This window comes from Dermacentor albipictus, chromosome 6 (assembly GCF_038994185.2).
Source record: "Dermacentor albipictus isolate Rhodes 1998 colony chromosome 6, USDA_Dalb.pri_finalv2, whole genome shotgun sequence".
In the NCBI taxonomy this organism is placed as follows: domain Eukaryota; kingdom Metazoa; phylum Arthropoda; class Arachnida; order Ixodida; family Ixodidae; genus Dermacentor; species Dermacentor albipictus.
Genome location: NC_091826.1, coordinates 63,718,855 through 63,741,204, shown reverse-complemented (window position 1 = coordinate 63,741,204; position 22,350 = coordinate 63,718,855). Strand labels below are relative to the sequence as shown.

The following is a 22,350-nucleotide window of genomic DNA, read 5'->3' as shown; positions in this document are numbered from 1 at the left end:
ACTTGGCGGTCCTGACGTCCCCACCTGCCTGTGCTAGACGCTTCCTTCGTAACGCACTGAATCGCACCCCTCTATACACTCAAGGCCATCAGTGCAGGCAGAGGTGAGTGATGTCGTTGCTTTTGAAATATTGAAATCCTGCAATGCTTGCATTGGCGTGCTCGAAAGTTAGTGCGTTTAGACTAAAATTGCTCAAAGAAGTGCTCATGCAGTTGAATGACGCTTCGTCAAGAGTTCGACTAGGGCTCGTTTGGCCAGACTGCCATTAGTAAAACAATATATAGCACAGTCATCGTTGGGAGAGAAAGGACCGTGACAATAAGGCTACCGCTATAACTTTGCCTAAACATCCGACCGCTCATGCTGTCGGCCCGGAAACTTGCACCGTCATCATCAGCAACAGCATCATCTTATTTATGTCAACTTAAAAGTGAATAGCCTATCCTAATAATCTCTAACATATTCGTCTACTCTATTCTCTGTCCGCCAAATTCCCAATCTGATCACGCCACCCAATCATCTGCGGTCATTTAATTGGCTGCGTTACCCATGTCTCGACGCCCCTTGTATTACGCTAACAAACCACCGGCTATCAGCTCTGCAAATTACACGCCCTGCCCAACTCCACTTTCCTATAACTTCAACTAGAACATTGTCACGTGGTGAGCATGAATGTTGGGGCGTAGGCATGGTATGCACCGGTTGGCTCTCTAACCCGCCATTATCACCTTTCTTTCTCTCACACCCTACGTTTATCAGGGCTGACTACGCGATATGGTGTCCTTTAATATTGATGGCAGCAGTGCATCCGATTCTCCTGAAACAAGAAAAAACTTATAGTAAAGCGGCACCACAGATATCCGCTACGTGGAGCTATAATCAAGAAATGGCAAGCTGGCGTCCATCGGAAGGTAACACGACACTACAATGAAAATTCATACTCGGTTCTACAAAAATAGAGCTTCATGCCTAAAAAAAATTCGTCCTGGTTTGGGGGCCAAACCTGAAGCCACTGCCTTCGCGGGTCAGTTCCTTCACTGAGTCAGCTAAACAGGATGCACACGGTGCGATGTCCATAAATGCACCATAAATGGAGTTGTCGAAGAATTTGCCTACGCTCTGATTTCTATCCTTCTACAAGGGCCGCACAAGAATTTGTGCAACCTGATTGCTTGCTGAAGAGACTTCGCGGAGCCTATTCATGATACGTGACCAATAACAATTACAGAGGGCTATACAAGAGAAAACCTTTGGTGGGCCATCCCAAAACTGTCATATCTGATTAGACGACACAAATAAGCAACGACAAGGATAGCAACAATGCTTACGATTGTACGACAGCGATGACGTTACGACGATGACGACGACAACGCAGACGTAGGTACGACCTCGTCGGTAAAGACAGCGATACGACAACGGTACGACTCTACAAGTGACGTTTCGCACATCTTGTATTCGGAGTCGGATGCTAGGCGGCAACAAGCGGTTGCTTTTTTTTTTTACAAACTGATGTGGCGAATGTAATGAATCCTGCCAAGAAAACACGATGGTGATAAGCTTTATGACGATATCCGCGATAGATGTACCGAAAATTGTCTGAAATATCCTTAACAGCTTTCGCTGTTAAAATGCCAGCACAACTGCGCCGCCCAGCCTTACGATATACTTGGCGCGATCAGCCTACATTACCTTCTTTCTGCTGAAAGTTTCGTAAGCAGCTACCCAGCACCTACCAAGCTAAGAAACAGCTTGACTTCGGAGACAATTCCGGTTTATCTATTCAAATACGTGGGAAACATGGAAATGCTCGCATGAGAGTATTCCTTATCTCGATTTATATCAGTCAATTAAAGGGCAGCTTAAGTTGACATTAGTGAATGGGTAAGTATTAGTAGTGGTGGTGGTGGTGGTGGTAGTGGTAGTATTCGCTTTGTTACTGCTCCACCAGTTGATTGTCATTAATAACAATAATAATAACAGTAGTAGTAGTTGCTGTTGAAGTAGTAGTAGTAGTAGTAGAAGTAGTAGTAGCAGTAGTAGTAGTAGTAGTAGTAGTAGTAGTACTAGTAGTAGTAGTAGTAGTAGCAGTGCACTAGTGCACTAGTTATTTCCATCTAATTACCTCATGACACATATTGCAATTTACAAATTCTAGCGGGTGAGACTGCAAGCCGTATCCGCTTGAAAAGAGTTGTCGGGATGACACTATTTACGATACATGCGCCATAAACTTTCAATAAAAATGCAGCGTCGTCCCATTTAGTTTCTTACAAACGCTGTCTTATGCATTCAAGCACAAAAGTAACTGGGATGCCAATGCATTTCTCCGCAAAGTTCGGGAATACATATCTCGAAACTGTTGTCATCCTGAGAATTCGTTCCAAGTGGATCCGCCTTGCTAACTGCCTTCTAGAAATTCTAAATTTGAATATGTGCCATAAGGTAATTAGCTTAAAACGTAATTAGTGAATTCTTGTTTATCAATCCATTATGTATTTCAAATTTTTTTTTCAAGTAATGTCTGCCTCTTCGCGTAAACAATCTCAGTGACTATAGTTGTGCTATTTGCCACAGGCATTTTTTTTTAATTCTGAAAGTGTTCGTTGAAAGATCCGGTATGCTCCCTGGTGATCTCAAGCGGAATTCGGAACATGATACAACTGAAACAAGATACAGAATACAAAGTATTTATAAAGGTTATTTTGTTAATCTTGATAATTTTCATAAGTCATTGTGACTGTACGTTTTTTTTAAATCTTTGCATTGCTGTTTCGAAGCAATTTTCACACATTCATCAAGTACTTTTCTCCTTCTTCTAGTATTGAACTTCAATACTAGAACTTGTGTACTTGTGTGTACTTGTGTACTTGTGTACTTGTGCTTGTGTACATTGTCCTTGTGTGTACATTGGCTTGTGTACATTGTACTTGTGCTTGTGTAATGTACTTGTGTGTACATTGTCCTTTTCATAGTTGTCCTTTTATATATCATGTATTTGTTTTTTCATATTATGCCTAGTTCTCAATTCTTGTTCAGACTTTCGCAGGATACATTTTTTTCCTTACATTCAGTTGCATGTTTCTTTCCTTTTTTTTTACTGTATGCGTGCGCCACCACTAAGACCTTACAGTTGTCCCTGAGCACGTCAAATAATCTACACATCATGGACAGATTCACTATTACTAGGCTATTGTGATAATTACTATCAATATCTCTATGGCACGGGAGCTCGCTTCGAGCTCATGCTGGTAACTTATTCCACTCTGTTTGTTCGCCTCCACAGTTCTAAACGCGTGTATACACGACTGCTGTGCTTCAAAATGTGCGTTCAAGGTTTGCACACGTAGACCTCACTTCCTACAATACGGCGAACTACGCACCCGTGACACGAGTACGCACTGCACATATCTCGCTCGTACTAGTGTTTTACAGCGTGTCATAAAGCAGGAGTGACCCATTTTTTTTTTCCTTTGGACACCATGGCTTAGCCCACACATAGAGCAAGAGATAGCACGTGCATTGTCTTCGAAATGAATAATAGAGAAGAAAAAAATTGTCTCCTGCAGCTTATCATCGATCTTAGATGATAAGATCGATGACAGATAAAAAGCATGAGTTTGCGTCCAAATTTTTTTATGCGTTGCATATTGCAATCACTCAGTTCAGCCCTTGGGCGCGGCCGCGCAGCCACCATTGAGGGTATCAGCCATTGTTCATTGCTGCGCGTCTCATATGTGGGTCTATTCTCTTTTAAGTTTGCTATGTTTGTTATTAAGTTGCTTCCATTTTTATGCGTTGCATATTGCAATCACTCAGCTCAGCCCTTGGGCGCGGCCGGGCAGCCACCATTGACCTTTAGCGCAATTACGTGACGTGACGTCACGACAGCCGAAGGAAAAGCTGGGCCCCAACTCGCGCAATATGCAACGCATTCGTGGCTTAACCAAGCTAAGCCTGGCCATTTTTCATGTTAGCCTCGGTCTTTGGCACAGCGTGAAGAAGTTGCTGTTGCGATCCATTGGACCCGCCGCAGTCGCTCAGTGGCTATGGAGCGCGGCTGTGCGCGAGGTCTTGGGTTCGATCCCAGACGCGGAGGTCACATTCTGATGGTAGCGAAATGCAAAAACGCTCGTGTGTTTATACTTAGGCGCGCGTTAAAGAAGCCCCGGTGGTCAAAATTAACCCGCAGCACATCACCACGCGTTCCTCACAATTCAGTTGAAATAATTTGGTTTTAATTTGGGATAGAGGACGGCTCAATACTCTCGTGATGCTGCCGTCATCACGCCTTTTAGGTTGGCACAGTGAACCAAGTTTTATTAAACCTTGGGTATGATGCATGGCTTTGATGCCGTTCTGGTCATTGCATCATCGTCACTACAGCTTCGTCATGCGACTCTCGTATTTCTTTCATCGTCACGTCATCGTGCTCGTCATACAGTCGTCAAGCATTAGTTGTCATACCGTCGTTGCGACACCGACGTACTCATTTCATTATCGTCGTTCCAGCTTCGTCGGCTGACATTCGTCATGCTGGCGTCGCGGCGCCTTTCACGCCGACCCCGTGAACCGAGTTTTCGAACAGCTTGGGCTACGAGGTGGCCACTAGCTCGTGGTTCTGATGCCGTCGCGGTTGTAGCACAGCCGTCATTCCAGCATCGTCGTCCGACTCTTGTCATGCCATCGTCGTCGCGCCATTCTCGTCGTACAGCCGTCCGTGCATTCGGCTTCGCACCGTCGTTCTGATGACGTCGTGGTCATTGCATCCTCATCACTATAAGTTCATCATCAGATTACCATCACATTGTCGTTGTCACGCCCATTGTCGCCGTACCCTCACCTTCATCCCACCGTACTCATACCGTTGTTATGCCATTGTAGTATTTGCGTCGTGGTCATACAGTCTTCCTCGTGCATTCGTTGTCGTACCATCGTCGCAATGCCGTCGTATAGTCGGCCCATCGTCGTCGCTCCATTTCCTTGATCTAACGCTTGTGATGCCACCGTCAAGTCATCGTCATCCCACAGCCGTGGTCATACTATTGTCGTACTATCGTCATCGTCATTCCATCAACGTCATTCGTTCTTTGTCATTGTATCGTAGTCTCTGCGTCGTCGCCATATAGTTGCCGTCATGCCGTCGTGCTCATGGCTAGTGTGTGTCAGAACAAAGTTGCGTGTATTGCATACGTATATATCCGAATCTGCAGTTATTAAACAAACAATATACTCGATCCAATGCAATTCTCAGAAGGACCGCTATATTACTACAGATTCGAAAGAAATGCGTCGTCAGCAACGCGCTGTGTCGCTGCAGTGCTTGAATGCTAATTGCATTACTGTCGACAGTCATTGTAAGATGGGTTCCCCCGGAATTTTTTTTCTCTGGAAGGCAAGAATGCCGACAACTTTTGGTACAGGCATTTGCGCTTTGTAAGTGCTTCAGTTTCACTTAGGTTGCTCTTTTCATGGCCTCTTTTATTTTACAGAGCATTTAACTTTTGGTTTGATGACACCTTGCTCCTTCAGTTGTTGCGCACTATAAACAAGGAAGTTATAATCCATCTAAACTCTTGCGCTTTTGTGAATACTCTTTCCACCCTAAGTTAATCAAGGTTTAGAAGTTGAATGTCCACGCACCTGGCACATTCGCATCACAAGTGGTGTGCTTAATCGTACTATATCAAACCATGGCGATTCGTCGTAACCGCTTATTGCGGTGTAAAAATCGCACTTTCAACTACCTATTGTTGCGTAGTTTCAGGCAAGAGAAAGATGAAATGCGGGGAAGTCAAGCAGAACAAAAAGTCGAGTCTGCTACCCTACACTAGAACGAGGAGAGGGGGAGAGTACAAAGATGCAAATACAGAGAGAGAGAAAGAGAAAGAGACAAAAATCAGATGCACAAGATCACGACAAGGCAACCTTAGTGTAAGATGGATGCTGTACAATGAATTATAGTGAAAGAATAAAATTACACTTTATTGAAAGATATCTGTTGCCTTTAGATTATTAATTGTGGTAAACAAATTCAGGCTTTCATTAAGCGAATTTCTTAAAGGTTAAATGTGCATGTAGGAGAGGTTAGCATCGTGGGTAATACCGGCAACAGCTTCTCGCCTAAGGCAAACGATGCATATCGATGCTGACTCGAACAAACCAAAGTATTTATGCTTCAAAAATATATTTCCCCGGTACGATAAGTCTATTCACCATTTGACATGTGTAAAATTTATACACACATAAAGAAGGAGGAGCAAGAGAGAAAGAGAGAAGGCTGGGAGGTTAACAAGAAATGCGTCTGATTGGCTCACAATAAAAGCTTATTCGCGCAATGCGAATCAAAATCACAGAAACTGGGCTGGTGGAGGTTAAAAAAAAGGAAGTTTCTGCCATAACACTTACCCCCTCCCAACCTTCCTCTCAAGCTGACCCATAAATGTGTCCCTAACTTTAAAGCGGCGGCAACAAATGCCGCGACGGTACTTCTTTTCTTGTCGCAAACGGGCACACTCTATCTCTGCAAACAGTCCATCGCGCACACTTGAAATCTCCGTGAGTGCAGAGTTCTTCCCGATAGAAAAGATAACGGGCCTTCCTCTCGACGTTCACCGAAACAGGCACGAATTTATCTTGCCACAGAATATTGTGGTGTAGGTGAATGCGAGAGCTCAGAACGAAACAGCATTCTCTATGCTAACTCAAAGCCTGCACTCGTGACAGCACGCTCACAATGGCGAGCTCAGAGTGAAGATCATCCCACGTAAGTAACAATGTGCGATTACGCATTTCATATAGTCACGCTCTGAGCTATGAGAGCACCCGGGCAAACTACAAATGTCATTGTTCTCTAACGCATGTTACGTTCATGCCATGAGAGTTAATAGTTGACAGCAGCGCCCGTTGGCTGCTTTCCTCCTTTATGTCGTAGTGTGTGCGCGTTCGTTCATTCTTGGAATGCCAAATATGCGCGAAGTAGCGTCCTCGGCAAGTTCTTTTAAGACTGCAGCTGGCCTACCATACCGTCTTCCTTCTAATATATTCTCTCTCATTTGCTTGCGGAAATACTTCTGCGGGTATAAGCGAGTCGTTGTTTCAAGCATGCAAGTTGGTTACAAGAAGCTTCATGAAAGCCAGTATTCCACGTTCAACTTTAGGAGTCCTTGTCTTTTTTAATGTAGTTCCACACCCATTTCCGGTTAGTGATAACGTTCTTGTGAACTGAAAGAAAGAAAGACTGGCAGCTTCGTCCGAGGGCGAAGCAATGAAAGTGATAGCAAGGTTTAGCGTTGCCCCCGTGAAGGCGGCTCGGAGAACTGGCGTGATGAAGAGCACCGCCAACGGCATTGCAGGCGTTGCGTGTATAGATGGGAGCAAGCGACGAGACCGAAGGGGAAAAAAACCATCAACGTTCGACAGTGCCCGAATAATCAATCAATTTACTTTGACTTTTACTGTCCGTTCGGGTAACACCAGTGTTTATAGACCAGGGTGTGGTTTGCGCGCCACTGCTCAGCAGGGACGCTGCCGTGCGTGCGCGCCGCGCTGATGCTGCAGCAGAGGAAACCAGAACGCTGCCTTTGCTCTGGCAGAGCAACGTCACGCTTCCACTTGGCTTTCTCCCTTTTGCAGCCAAACGCGCTGCGCATCTCTAGAGGCCACCTAACCCTGAAACCATGGGCCGCCCATGCACGTCGATACAGTGACGTCTCGACCACACCATAGGTGGCGCAAACGGCGACGGCCTCAAGCGCGCATCGAGTCCGGATAAAGTAGATTATCGCTTGTGGCAGATGGCGTTATTCCCACTCTACACCTTGATGCAATATCTACAGAAGCATCCATCACATGCTGAATTGGTAACACTCCGGGAAAAAACAACGCAGAGCGGCCGTGTGCTCGGCGGTAAACCTTAAAGCCTCATGTGCCAATTGGAGTACTATTCTCAGTATCCTTACTGAACCGACATGCATTGACCGGCAACACTCCCGCAATTCCACCAATTTTCCTATAATTGTTGTTACGGGCGACTGATTAATTAATTGATTTCGCGGAAGGCTGCACGAAGAATAATCCATGCAATGGTTACGCAGCCGTTCATAAGATATCTATTGCTTCACGCAGTATGTCAGGCTGTGAATTGATTTTGTAATAAAAACCACATTTTTCCGTTGTTTTGTTTTAATGAGCTTGACTCGTCGGCGCAAACGACTTGAAGATAACCAGTGTAACGCCACCGTAACGAACTCCTAACCAAGTACAGTGAGAATACGCAGCCAGCAGATGGAGAATAGCGCTATAGATACAAAGCACAGCTGCATGTGGAGAACTCGGTACAATGTTTTGTTTGAACGTAAATCAGACAATAATCGCCTGATCATCTTGACAGAACAAAATGGCATGTGCACGCTGCCACAAGAATATTGGAATTTTACAGTGAAGCTGTATATGGCTATAGTTTCCAGCGGATCGATGTACGTTGACCAAAAACCATGGGCCAATCCCTAAGATAGCACAATACTCGGCCGACCCGCGCGGAGGTGAAACAGGCTTCAAGCACTCCGTCAACTTGCAAAAATAAGTTCAACATCTTCGGCATACAACCCGTGTCAGTTATTATTCTGACAAGAACAGATACTACACTTTGACCCACGTCGGCCACGTCTATGGTCGCACTGCCCTCTCTCTGTCGGCGTTCCAAGCGCTTGCATGTTTCCTTTCCTTTCCTTCCGCTCTCCCGTGGTGGTGGTCCCGTCGAAAACTCACACGTGTCTTCTTTCCTAACGCTCATAGGGGTGGCGGTGCCGTCGACCTCGCGAATGTATATAAAATCACGGTAAACGAGTCAGTACCAATGTTCCAAATTCTATGTCACATCTGTGTCGTATGCGAAACAGCTTCGTTGGTAATCCACCTTCACGGAGTGGAATGGCACATGATTTTTTTAGGGTCGTAGATAACGACCATTGGATCCTGCAAACAAATGAGTTCGGCGGAACTTTGCAATGTGGACCATAAATTCTTCAAACGGAAAGATTGCACCTATGTGAGAATTGCGCCGGAGCTGCAAAGAAAAAAAGCGTATGAATTCATGGGAAAGACAGTTTTCTACTTGGATAAAAAGTTCATGCTGGGACAAATGTTTAAGCGATGTGGACCGCTCTCCATGAACCGTTCTTGCGGGAAACGGAATGCGTTAAGGGACCCATTGCGTTTCGCTCGGCAAAAATTTCGCATACCGTGAGATGCCTAAATGATTTAGGCTAGGAGGGTATAAACAAAAAAATTATGGCAGAACCCATCTCACGATGACTGTCGACATTAATGAGATTACATTTACAGCAATGCAGGGACACAGTGCATTCATAAATTCTTCACTTCTGTGCGCACGACTTCAATTTTTCTGCTACCGACATGCCCTTCACTCTTCCGTATCTCAACGCTGCTCGTGCAATGCACGCGTTTGTCCAACTCTGCTCACTTCGCTTCTTTTGTCACACTCGGCTGCTTTTGATGCCGACTTTTCCACTTCTGTCTTGATGACTTTTGCACCTTTATGTAGCCTACTTCCCACTTCTTTCCTCTTGTTCCGCTTCTTTATCCGGACTCAGTGGCACATAGCCATTCTGAAGGATTATCCAAGAATGTGCACACACCTAGATTCCCATGCTCAATTGCACATACCCAATAACCCAGTTTGTCTATTCGACTTCCACACCCAGCGGAATTTGCACAGTTTCCCATATCCAGATACTTAAGTTGTCTATAGTTGAACTACCCAGAGGTACATGCCCAGTTGTACATGCCCAACGGCCCAAATTGTCTATCCGGGCAGATACCAAACGGCATATATCCAGTGGTCCAAGTTTACGTGAAAGAGTCTAGAAACGGACATACCAAAACAACGCGTGAGGTTCACAAAGGATTCTACCAGCATCAATATGTAAACAAATACAGAATCATTTGCCTGGTCTTGTTCCCGTGGGCTTCGGCTGTTATTTGTATTGTGCAGCTTTGTATAAAGTATTTCACTCCTCGAAATGAAAATTCAGTTAAATTTAACGCACACTCCTTGCCTGCCTTTCTATGTGCGCGCCATTTAAGCGCTATGGTTCCAGTATCTACATCCCGCCTACTAGCTATAAGAATTCGTCTTAACCATTCGGTTAATCAATATTCCAGCGTATCCAGTAGGTAAACTTGGCCTCACACTGTCGACTGGTAATAGGTAGTCGCTCCGGGTAGTCTGTAGGGCCGCGATGACCCTCCAGTCACTTCACCACACGATAACGCAAATGGTCAAGAAAGGCTGAAGTTCCTCCTTCGGTCACAAAGTCATGACAAACTTATTTAAATCTTGAAGGCTTTCTTTCTGAGGAATCTGTGCGCACTCCCTTTGCAGATTTGCACGACTCTAATGTGAATATTCACTTTTGATTTCGTGTGGATATGTGTGCGCACAATTAATTCATTCATTCATTCATTCACTCATTCATTCATTCATTCTACTCAACGACTAATGAGCACATAATATATGAGAGACGCCCCATACTGGATAACTCCCAATTATTGCTGACCCCTTTGACTTCTGTAACATACGTTCGATGCTCCAAGCACGAGCGTTCTTTTTGTTGTGGTTGTTCTTTTATAACACCGGTTTTGCACCATTCCGGAAAAACATGGGCCGCCGTACAACCAACCCCGAGGTGGGCGCGTGAACTGGCCGGTGCATACAAAACAAATACCTCGCTATCACTGTCTTTCTCGATAGGCAGGCCGATGCTTGATAGGACTGTGTCCAAAACCTGACAGATAAACGCGTGACAGCAAGCCTAAGTACACACGGAAGCTGGTAGCACAGAAAGGCAGTAGCACACGCTAAGGCTAACCTTAATGAGCATGTCGTGCCACTAACTGCACGCTTTAAGGGGCCCCGACACCCTTCCTTAGCGTGGTAAACGATACTGTCTACTCACTATAGAGAACGTAGCACACTGAACGGCCGCGATGACCCTCCAGTCATACGAAACCATGCCCCTTATGTTCCATTATTAAAGTTTATATTATGTTCCATTATTTTGTTCCATTATTTTATTTTGTTCCATTATGTTCCACTCATTGCATCTAATCAGTACGGTTCCAATGAACCCAAAGTCGGCTTGTTCTTTTTAGCACAAAGTTAAACACTAAAACGATCCCGGCAGAACCAACCTTGCATTGCTATCTTTGTAAGCAATAGCTCGCGCATTTCGACAAGAGACGCGCTGCAGATTTCCGTGACAATGACACATGTGATGATGAAAGGTATACAAGCCAACACCTGTAGACACGTCACCCTCCTCCACAAGTTCTATCTCACCATGTACCAAGCTAAGTGCCCAGATTGATCGAATTAACCCTCCTTATACCCCCTCGCTCCCTCTCACTTGCTCCCCTTCACCGGAGACCTGGGAAGCTCGCCTACCAAGCTCGCATCTAGACCACCAACGTCACCTGGCTGACCGGGCCAAGGCAGCAACGGCCAGCAGTGGAGCCCTCGACTAAGAGCCCCACACACATTCGGATATATTCTAGGTTACAATAAAAAGTTATAATCACCATCGGCGGAGGGAGCCTCACGTGAGAGTCATGAAGCCTAGTCATTAAGAACATACAGGAGAAACAGGCCCTCGTCAGGTGGTCGGTCAGCGTTAGCTGCCACAGTCACATACCTTTAGACGTGAAGAGTTTGGACGCCATCTGTCGCACAAGTGTCATTCGACGCCAAATCAACCAGTGTCTTATTTTCGACCGTTACAGATCGCGTTGAAAAATTTTTCACATGTTTGTTTAAGTGAGAAGCTCATTGTCCACGTTTATGTGCCTTGTCAAAAGTTTTCTAGCATTTTGCCGAATATTTGTTGTTCTTGCTCAGATGAGCTGGAAGGCATCAATCAACTTATTTTAAGCATGTTGCATGATCCAGACATTTAGATGGTCTGTATGGCAAAACAATGAAGTAGTGTGACTGCGAAAATAGACTTGTTCACATATTTGAATACTGCGGGTGCTTTTTGCAGCGGAAAAAGCGATTGAAATATCAGGGTTTGAATTTATTTCTCGGAACCCAGGAAAATAAAGAAGGCAAAAATTAAATATACCATGGTAGCCCGGTTGATATAGTATAACCGAGAGATTTTTGAAGGTTTGAAGGCACGGTATATCGCCTGAAAAATAACTGCAAAGTTCAATTTTTTTTGCAGAAACTTTGTTTTCAAGATTAAAAAGGTTGATTTGGTGGTCGGCCTAAAAATATATGTCGTACATCGTTATATATACTCCCACATGTCAGCTATGCAAGTCAGAAATTAGTTACAAAAAAGAACTTTTCTTTAAACTCGAAAATGTTTTTCTAAATGTTCGTACCTGGATCGCGCAGACAGTATAAATGTATGAAGCCTTGCCGTCAGGCAAGGAGATATTGTTAATAAAGTAAGCCCTAGAAACTATTTCATAAATTTCGACTAGCTTTATTTTTATCAAGACCAAGACGAGCAACATCAAGCGCCGCAGCCTCGACTCATATTTATTTTTTCCATAAATGCGAAAAGTTGAAGTCAACCACGTCTGAGCCCTTCAGCTTTACACGTACGAATTTTATAGCCAAGCATGCTCAGGCTATAGTACCCTTGTAACACGCAACACCACGATATTATTTAATGCGAAAGCATTGTATGACCCATGAAGCAGAAACGCCGCCGTTGTCTGCAACGAGTGGTACCAAAAATCATTGGATGTCATCGGCGTCTTGAATGACGTCAGTAGTAGTACAGCAAGTAGTAAATGGTATAACATCGTTAATTAGTAGTAATTATGGGTAATTCATGTGAATTAAAGTGAATTTGAAAAAAGTAAAGTGAATTACAGTTAGAACAAGGTATAGAAACGTGACTTAAGGTGAAGTAAAGTGAATGAGGGTGGATCAAAGCGGATTCGAGTGGATTAAGGTGTATTAAGGTTGGTACAAATTACAGCAAGGTGGGTTAAGGTAGAGTTCTGGAGGACGCGTGAAAATATATGACTTCATGTATCATGAACGTAACCAACTTATTAGAGAAGTCATGATGCATTCGCATTAAAATCACGTCAGCATGCTTAAGGGAGTGTCCATATTTAACGCTCGTGTAGGCTTCCAGTTATAATTATGAAGGTTTTTTTCTACGTTCATCTTTTAATGACAATCTTTGCGATCCAGTAAGCAGGGCACAAAGTGTCCTGCTCTCTGTATGTCGCACTGCATTGCATGTCGCACTGCATTGCATGTTGCACTGCCTGTTGATATGTTAGACCGCATATCTTCTCAGATATTTGCGTGAGCAACATCAGTACTCTTTCTGGATTTACTGGCTACTTAGGTGCAAATATACCTATTTATAAACTGCATGAAACGTACCTTCCAACTCTGCTGAAAATACGGATCCCGGGAAACCGCAATCATGAGGTAGCGGAGGCCGTGTTAAAGAAGACAAAAACCGAGAACACTAGAAGTGAAACTGCAAAGGATGGCAAAGATAAAACACGTGCAGTTGTACCGTACGTTCACAAGACGTCCTATAAACTTAAAAAAAGAAGGTTGTGAAACGATATAGAGTTGAGGCGGCGCTCTGGGCTCCCGGTAAGCTTGTCGGAGTATTTTCACGCATAGGAAAAAGTAAAATGAGTTGCAAGGGTGTGGAAAAAGGTACGCCATTTCCTGCGTAGATTGCATTGTTGGGGCAGTCCATCAGATAGCGCTTTCATGCGGCCAAGTCTACGTAGGCCAGACCGGAAGGTAGTACGTGAATTTGCGCTTGAGCGAGCACGAAGTGTCAACTAAGAATAACACAAGTGGGGCACCTTCACGTCCACTGCTCGACGTGCACGTGTAAGCCGCTCCGGCAAGAAGTAAATATTTTGCGTCGACGCCGAGATAGCCGAGCGATGGAGATAGGCGAGCCGTGTCACATATGAGAGACGTGACCTGATTGTGTCAGCGACCCGTCAGTTTATCTGCACAGCAGCGAAGATAAGGTTTATCGAAGAGCGTATAGTTATGTCGCGTGTTGCCTGAACAGAAAGTTATTTTTCGGGAGATTGGTTTTGCCGCGCAGGCGAGGTGGCGTATTTCTGGGCTGCATTTATTTGCAGCGTTTGTGAAATAAAAGAGTTAGTTGCAAGTCTGCGCCTGTCTTTGTGTCATGTTTTCTCTGTGGTCGTTAGTTCGCGCAGTTTAAATTTTCGTTAAGACGCACCGACTCGCCCGACAACAAGTTCTTCTGAACTGTAACAGTCACTTAAAGGATTTAAATTCTTTAAATAGGCAAAATACGAGAAGCACTTCAGAAGCGCGCTAAACCCCAAGAACGTAAAGTGAACGCTAAACCTGACAGAAACGCACAAGTTTATAGGTGCAATAATTAGGCTTAAACCAGACTTCGCTAATCAGTATTCAAAATTTTAAAATTAAGTTAGGTGCTTCTTTAGGGTTGCAAGCTTATGGTTTCTAAAATTACAGAAATGTTTGCGGTTTAGACGGTCACTTTGAACGAAAGAAATAAAGTAATCTTGTACCACTGCTAACGCTGAAGCGAAAGAGGGCTACGGTGAAATACGTATTTTCTTGGCCTCGACCGCACTGGCAGTGTTCATATTGATGGTTTATCTTTTCTTTATACGTACACATCTTGTGCACATCACTTCAAAATTGTGTAAAGTGTCCTGTCACATCATCATTGTACATTGTACAGTGTACCATTGTGTACACTGTATATATATATATATGGTCTACCTTGACTACCTTGTCTATGGTCGTTCGCCCTCTACCTGTCTTGACGTCTCTTTCTTCGCGCCAACTGTCCATCAATGTCCTTCCTCCTGCGAAGAATATGTGTCCCGCATTCTGCGTTGTCGCCAGCTCGCCCGCATCAACACCGAAGCACGGCAACAGGACCGCAAGCAGCATTACGACGCCTCTCATCGCGTCGTGTGCTTCCGCCCTGGCGAGGAAGTGCTTCTCCGGACACCAGTTCGTACTCCTGGCTTGTGTGACAAGTTTCAGCTTCGCTTCATCGGCCTCTACAGAGTCTTAGAGCAGACTTCTCCAGTGAACTATCGCGTGGAACCAGTTATTGTTCCAAATGACCGCCGCTGCCGCGCCGCTGAGATTGTCCACGTTTCCCGTATGAAGCCTTTCACGAGACGTTCACCGCCCCTTTGAATTGCGGCCAGGATGGCCGCTCTCGCGCGAGGGGACATTAGTGTGGGAATTTATAAGCTATATTCTGTCATCTGTACACGATCATCATCATATGGAGTTCATATGGGGTTCTTCTTCATCATCGCTTGTGGGGCTGGTTCTCGTGTGTGCTCCGTGCTGTGGGCGTGGTCGGTTCGCCTAATCCTTTGACGCGGAATAAACGCCGTGATTACTGCTGCGTCACAATATATATATATATATATATATATATATATATATATATATATATATATATATATATATATATATATATATATATATATATATAAAACATCATTTTATACATGTGACATTTAGTTTATGTCTAACTGTGCCTATCCGTGAGTATATGTGAAGTATACGTCGATGAGTGAGGACTCGGACACTACTTTGAAAACTTGCCGTGTTTCGTTCTTTTTATGTTATCATACTTGTGGAATTGTGCCGTGATTGTGACTCAGCGCTCGTATCGTCTCTTGTCGAAATAAACTTTTTCTAAAGAGAAGATGCAGTATACTGAATCGGTTATGGAGTAAGAAACAAGACATTTGTATCGCAGCGAAGCTCGTAATGCTATGAGAAGCGCTCGAAAACGTTATTTACAGGTTATCACGGTTTTTTCCAAACAACGATACTAGTCATGTAGCAAGTTCATATATTCAGAAAATTCGTGGCACGTTAGGATTAATCTACAAACAAATGTTGAGGTGTTTAAAATAAGAGTTAAATAATAAAGTTCCGGCAGATCCAACCTTCGAATCTTTATAAGAGATAGGTTGCGCCATTCAAATAGACGCGCTCAGGTTAGCAACCTCGATGGATCTTGCAGATGATTAAGCGGTACTTACATGCAGCATTAAAACGTGTTCAGTCATTAAGACGCGACGTGACTGACCTTGAAGAAAAGCGGCATAGCGACAGGACGATGATAGACGCCAAGCTATTCTCGGGGATGAACGCGTTGCGTAACTTCTTTCTTCGTCGTCAGCTTGAAGATTCGCAGCGCACACTTTCTACAAGTGAATTGTTGCTATGCGATGCGCCTAAGGCGTCAGGTGCCCCAAGCGCTGGCCTGCACGAGATTACTCCTTCTTGACAGCCACAAGTACATGGTCTAATAGTGTTGGGGCAGCAGGGTTCCAAACTGAACATCGGACATTTCACAGCGAAGGGCTGTATAGCTCTACCTTCCAATGGGTCTGTCGTGTCCGTAGGCAAACATTGGGGAGGTAGGCACCGCGTGCGCCGCTGGGTTCATTGCAGCACCAGCAGATGGCGCTCGCCTCCGGGCATCCGCGGCAGCGACGGCATCGGCTGTGCGGAGGAGAGAAAAAAAAGGAACTAGAAAGCTCGCCTTCGCGCGTAGCGCTCACTTAAACGTTTATCGGTAAACATTACGGTTGCATAAGCTTCAGCTGCCGGAAAGCGGCAACTGTAGCATACGAAGCAGGGAATTAAGTAATTACGCTTCCGTGTGTAAAAAAAGAACGCGCCACTAAATGTTCTACATTCGTACACTCGTATCACAGAGTGCTCCAAGCTGGCGTAACCAGCTTACTTGGTAGAGAAATTTTTCTTCAGCTGTTGTCGTCGTCGTTTCTCCTCTTCCATCAGAGATGAGACGCCATAGATGTTTGCACTTAGAGAAAAGGCTTTATGTGCACAATATTTACATCGACAGTTATATACAGTAAGTCTGACGTATCAACTCGACATAGCCGATAGTGCATAATACCGTTCGTACGTCAAGACCCTTCGACCTGGCCTGCGCCCGGAACCCACGTGAGAGGTCGGGAGCCAGGTTTTAACCCTTCAGTTGCTCCTCCCGAATCCCCTCACGACAAATCACGACACCCCAGCGACCTGATTGGGCCAACTGGGCTGTCACTCATTGGACACTTTCTCTTTTTCACCCTCTCCCTGCGTTCGATCCTCAGAGCATTCAGAGAGACAGAAGGATAGAAGGGAACCACGTACCAAACAACAAATAAACAAACAACATCCCAACCGTCCTGCTCTGCTACACGTATGGGAAAGTCTCCCGACACTTTGAAAAACACTTACGGGGAACGAACATCTGCGTCGCCCCGTCCTCGCGCCTTAATTAAAACCATCGCGCTCTGCGTGCCGCAAAGGGTACCCCTGCCGAAACGCACCCACCGATTCACCATGCCGTTTCGTGCATGGTTCGTCTCCTCCGGTGGGCCCATAAAACTGAGCCCTCAACGTCACACCCTTTCTCACGTTTCCAGACCACACGTGCGACAGGTTAAGATGTCCCGAGGTGGCGACGCGGGCTCTCTGCCACCAAAGAGCGCCTCCGGACTCACTACCCAAGCGCCCAGCTGGTTTTGCTCTCGGCGAAGCCCGACAACGGCGATCTACCACAATTCTGGGGCGAATTTACCTCTCAGCCTCCATGCCGTTCGTCAACATCCTTTACAACGCCCAACAACTGATTTGTGTCGTGACAGTGCTGTGGGAAAGTCATGCATAGTGAGGACTCCTGAAGAGCAGCGTGCATACGCGGTGCGGCGAAAGTGTGTCTAAATAATTTCTCTTATCTCTTGTCCTGTAGGTGCACGACGTAGCGGCGCAAGTCAAGCTGCAGGCCGCTGAAACGTCATAGGCTAATAATTAAGTAAAGTGCATGTGAATGTCGACATGTGAATAATCTAAAGCTACGTCGCAATGGGCAATCGTTCTGGTTGTCGTTTACAGCTTCGCTGTCCAACCACTTTCACAGCATGGATTGGAGACCAGTTTTTTTCTTCATGTATTTATTTTTATTTCTCGTGACAACTGGTGACATCTAGTGTCCTACGTTGGCGCATGAAGGGCCTGAAACATACAAACCTCAAAGTGGGTGCAAGAGCAGAAGAAAGACATCGCTTTAAGATACTGAAGGGAGATTTGATTCTAGTCATTTCCGCTCGCGACAGGTACGACTGTTTATCCAAGATGAGAAGAATGTGCAGTACATCGCTATTAAAGAAATGCAGATGCATTGAATCTCCTATACCCAAAAATCCGATATGAAACATATGAATCCCATACAAAAAACCGACTTTCCCATATGTAATATGATTTTTATTGGACAATAGAGTTCTGCCGAATATGGGCTTTTTCAGCAGGGGTGCTTTTGCTTAAACTTTGTCCTTCTGGCTTGAAAAGTCCCCTGTGGATGTTTATTTATCTTGAAGCTCCGTTTCTTATCATATACAACTCGTGTGAAAAAGAATGTCATTTAAACTGCTTTCTACGATTTGATGGTTTTCGCTGCAGCATAAAAGGAAATAATTATTTAGAAGACAAAAGTGATGGCCCGCTGCGAGTTTTGCTCACAAAACATCACATATATTTAACTACGCACCAACTCAAATATGTCGAAATTTATTTAGCGACTAAATATTACGCAACGAACAACTTACACAACTCCTTGTGAATGGAAAGCATTTGTCAGTTCTAAATAAACGTCGGTGTACCCGTTGTTGCACGTTGTATCGAACTGAAGCACAGAGATAATCCCAAAGCATTTTGTCAACACATATTCGGGCAAAATTTTAGAAATTTTCACGCACTACCGATGAATCTTATGGCGGTTGAACAATCTGCAGCGCCAGATTCTACTCTAGTAACGTTAGTATGAAATCGTACACTTTTCGACGCAAAGCTTGTAGCGTACGATATATACTATATGTCTGGCCTTTCCAACTCGCCTTGGACAAAGCCGCTGTATCTCGGAAGCTTCGTTTGTAAACGAAGTAAAGAGGAAGGCTATATCAGTTTAGTCTTGTAAAGGATTCCTTCAAATTTTGTTTCATTCATGTGGAGGGAAGAAGTTGTTTACTAACAGCCAAGAAAAAAAAGAAGAGAAGATTCGCAAGCAGCAAATATTAAGGCGTGCACAAGCTACGCTTTTAATTGTTCGACAATTGGGTGTACTCAAAAAGGACTGTCAAACAGGTATCCCCCCATTTTTTTTTCAAATAAGTTTTTATACGACAGCAAATCTCTACACACAACGGAACCGACCTTACTTTGGTCATCGCAAGCCTTTGTTTCAGCATGAAAAGCTTAATTGAAACAACGTAGCAAATGCGGCTTATGCAGTTGCGTGTTCCGAATTTGAGTTTAAAAAAAAAGAAATTCATTTTTCTATGTTTTCATACTTTTTGTACCTACTTTATAGAAGTTCGTAATTGAAAATTACTTACAGTCATTGTCTGCGCAAGTCCGTACCTGCCATGCATAAAGAGTAATGTGCGTGTGTCTGGCGCGAAGGACGGATATAGTCACTCTAAAAGAAGAGAAAGAATGGTGGGGTTCGGCGCGAGCTCACAGGATTGCGAACCATGGACAATATGACCTTCCTGATTTTATTTAACAGGTAATTCTGCGTTATCAATGCTATTTCAATAGCTATTAGGAAGTTTATGCTCCATAATAATTTCGAACAATCCACCCATTTCTTGGCCAATCCCCCTTCGTGGGTAGGAGCCACACGCATCACAGGCTACAACAACAACAACAACAACAACAATCCGCTAGAATCCTCACGCCCTCCCCCCTTTCATCATGGGTACGTGCCATAAGTTGAATGAAGAAGAAGAAAAACGTGGCACATTTAACCGAATAGGAAGTACTTTAATACATTAAGTAAAAGTTCAGGCACACAATTGTTGGCCGATACCGTAGTTTGGGCACGAGCCATAGTATGAGGCCATCATTATGATCATCATCACTAAACCTGAAAATACACGGGTTCTGGAATATGGAGCAGAAGAGGGAGCACTAAGGAACAAGAACGGGTACGAGCCACGTTTTGAGGCAACAACACCACCAACAAGAGAAGAGGGCCGCTGGGCGAAGTGGAAGGAGCCAGGCTGTCGGGCAACGGGTCCGAGCTTCAAGACCTCAACGACGATCTAGCCTCTATCCGAGCTCCAACCTGTGGTTTTCGGTGGTCCTGGTGACACGTGGATGAAAGCAAGAACTTCGCACTGCCATCCTACGACGCCTTGGCCGAGCTGCGGATTATTCTCGAGAAGCAAGCAGCGACTTGTCCTCACACGACCGACGCCCTGCAGCCGCACCAACGCATGTCAATTGTGACTGGTCACGGAGCCTATTGTTTTGTATGACTGTTTACTTGTGCAAGGATATCTAGAGCTGCATGAACGTTTCTATTAGTTTTGGCATGTTGCTTCGTTCGTTTGTGTGTGTGAAAGTCTGTTTTAATTATATGTTCATACTTCGTTAACAATCAGCTTCGCAGTATCTTTTCCCCAGTGTGGACTCACCTCAGTGGCGGCCAGAATTATTTTAACCATGCGATTGTACATGCACATCCCGGCAAACAGCCCCGCGTTAACCTATGCAAACCAAATCATAACAACAACCCAAACAAGAAATAGCAAACTTGCCTTATGAACAACAAACAAATGGGCCATATTTTGAAATTTGTCAATGTGTCTCGTTAGAGTGAGTTTCCTTCAATATTATTTTTCCGTGCACACTTTTCTGTATGGTAAACCTACCAGAAAGTATATAGTCTCTCTTACGTACCGGTACCTTCATTCCGGCAGCAATTTCTTTTACTGCTGATGCAAAGATTAGTGCTTTAAAAACTATTGCCGGTTCCTGTGTGTGCGGGGTATTTTGTATGTCACATAAAAATTTCACTGAAATCAAAATCTAGTAGGAACGCTCCTCTGAGTGTCCTTATCTGAACACACCCATTATTTTTTTCGTTGACATTGCGAATAGGATTTTATGCGATAGCATCGTACAGGTCACTCAGCCGCCTTCGCCATTGGCGTCAACGGAAAATAAAGTGGGCCAATAACGGAAGCATTGTAATCAAAGGTGCGGGTGAGCCGATTCTAATACCCTTAGCGTGATGTGTGTCTTCACAAGGTTTGCAATGACGCTTGTAGCGCGGGCCCACACCTCAGGCAATACTGTCACGCGGTAGTGACGGTTAAGAAAGCAGCAAAACTGTGATTAGCGAAACGAGCGTTTTATTGGGCGAACTTGTGCCCTCAAAAACAGGCCTGAGTAGGCCTGAGTAGGCCTGAATAGGCCTGAGTAGGCCAATGCTGATCGTGATAACGCTATCGCATTGCTAGTCGCTCAGGTGCGGCACGATAACACATGAGCTTTAAAGACATGAAAATATTAATGTATTTGAAAGTGAAGACTCGCTACAGAAAGCACAAACAGCAGCACAAGAATTGCTAAGTACTACAGGGCGCTACAAAAGCATGCTAAACTGTTGGAAATCATATTGGCGTTAGGGCGCAATTCAGAGTCACAATTCTGAATAGGACACTATACAGAGGCAGGCTCTTGGCAAGCAGATAGCAAAAGATGGTTTCACAGCTCTCAAATGATATGGTGGAAGCTGCACTTAATCATTGGCAGAGGTCCCATTGGCTCAGCGATACATGGACGTCTGGCCACGACTACTCATACCGACAATACATTACACCTTTATTGAACGGATTTAATTATTATGAGCCGTTGAATATACTTAACGTCACTGCCTATCGGTATAACATGGCTCCTTGCTGAAAAGAATGCACATTATTCCCATGAATGTCAATGTCACACCTTTTGCGAGCAGGATCAACCGCAGTGCGGAACATATGTTCTATATGATATAATTTCCGTTTCCTCGTCCGAAAACCAGTCGTTGCGCAAAAGTCAGTGGCCCCATTTTGAGGGCTTTTCAAGCAGCACCGAGCGCATCGGTCAATCCCGAATATCCGTACCGTAGGAATCAGTGCAGCGGCACTTGTCTCGCTTAGTAACTGCCAGAACTCCGTGCGTGCTATTGCCTACACTTTCCTTGTCGCCAGTATTTGCTTTCTTCTTAATTTTGTTGCTATCCATCGCAGACAACAGCTACGTCTTATAGCCCTCGGTGCTTCCGTTTATCGTCGAGCGCGATCGGCGGTCGGGTTTGCAAACACGAAATCCGAGTCGCGCATAGCAGGCGAGAGCGTCAACAGTACACGCATACCTCCCGTGGCGACCGCCTCTCCCCAAAGCGTGCCTTCCCACGCTGCCGTGTGCAGGACGATCCTTTCGCC

At 44.8% G+C, this 22,350-nt stretch overlaps 1 pseudogene; it reads right to left on the bottom strand.

The window, feature by feature from the left end:
- Positions 1–8,487: 8,487 nt before the first annotated feature.
- Positions 8,488–8,668, bottom strand: LOC139047154 (U2 spliceosomal RNA; annotated as a pseudogene).
- Positions 8,669–22,350: the final 13,682 nt, after the last annotated feature.